General features: G+C 58.5%; 1 long non-coding RNA gene across 1 annotated transcript in view; it reads right to left on the reverse strand.

The window, feature by feature from the left end:
• The window catches only part of LOC135576852 (uncharacterized), a 691-nt gene extending 69 nt beyond the window's left edge, over positions 1-622 (reverse strand). Inside the window, exons 1-3 of the long non-coding RNA XR_010468560.1 lie at positions 290-622; positions 142-210; positions 1-69 (exon numbers count right to left, since the gene is read on the reverse strand). The exon at positions 1-69 is cut by the window's left edge and continues 69 nt beyond it. This is a non-coding gene — a long non-coding RNA (uncharacterized LOC135576852). The remainder of the gene's footprint in view (positions 70-141; positions 211-289) is intronic.
• Between the last annotated feature and the right edge of the window lie 369 nt (positions 623-991).

A 991-nucleotide genomic window follows, 5' to 3' on the forward strand; every position in this document is an offset into this window, starting at 1 on the left:
CCGCACCACTGGATGAGCCTTCGGCATCCTCATCCTCATCATCATCATCATCATCCCCATTGGCTGAGCCTTCACCATCATCATCATCCTCATCATCCCCATTGGCTGAGCCTTCATCATCATCATCCCCATTGGCTGAGCCTTCATCATCATCCCCATCACCATTGGCTGAGCCTTCATCATCATCATCATCATCCCCATTGGCTGAGCCTTCACCATCATCCTCATCATCCCCATCACCATTGGCTGAGCCTTCATCATCATCATCCATCATCCCCATTGGCTGAGCCTTCATCATCATCATCACCCATCATCCCCATTGGCTGAGCCTTCATCATCATCATCCTCATCGCCATTGGCTGAGCCTTCACCATCATCCTCATCATCCCCATCCCCATTGGCTGAGCCTTCATCATCCTCATCATCACCAGTTGCCGGGCCCTTCGTCTCCTCCTCCTCATCCTCAACGGCGTCGTCTTCGGCCTCATTGACCGCGACCTTCGTCACCTTCCCCTTGGGGCCCCCCCTGAGATTTGGGGACCCCCCCCAGACTTGGGGACCCCCCCTAAATGTTGGGGACCCCCCCAGAAGTTGGGGACCCCCCCCAAATGTTGGGGACCCCCCCCAAATGTTGGGGACCCCCCCAAAATGTTGGGGACCCCCCCTAAATGTTGGGGACCCCCCCTAAATGTTTGGGACCCCCCAGATGTTTAGGACCCCCCCAGATGTTGGGGACCCCCCCCCAGTTTTGGGGGGTCCCCCCCAATGTCCCCAATAAAGCTGCAGCTTTTTTTTTTGGGGGGGGGGTGAACGTCTCGTTCTTTTCCTGGGGGTGGGGGGACCCAAAACGTGGACCCCTCCCGAACTCCTGGGTCCCTTGGGGCGCTCCTGGGTCCCTCCCGAACTCCTGGGTCCCTTGGGGCACTCCTGGGTCCCTCCCGAATTCCCGGGTCCCTTGGGGCACTCCTGGGTCCCTCCCAAGCTCCTGGGT

The sequence above is a fragment of the Columba livia genome, chromosome 31 (assembly GCF_036013475.1).
Source record: "Columba livia isolate bColLiv1 breed racing homer chromosome 31, bColLiv1.pat.W.v2, whole genome shotgun sequence".
NCBI classification, from domain to species: Eukaryota; Metazoa; Chordata; class Aves; order Columbiformes; family Columbidae; genus Columba; species Columba livia.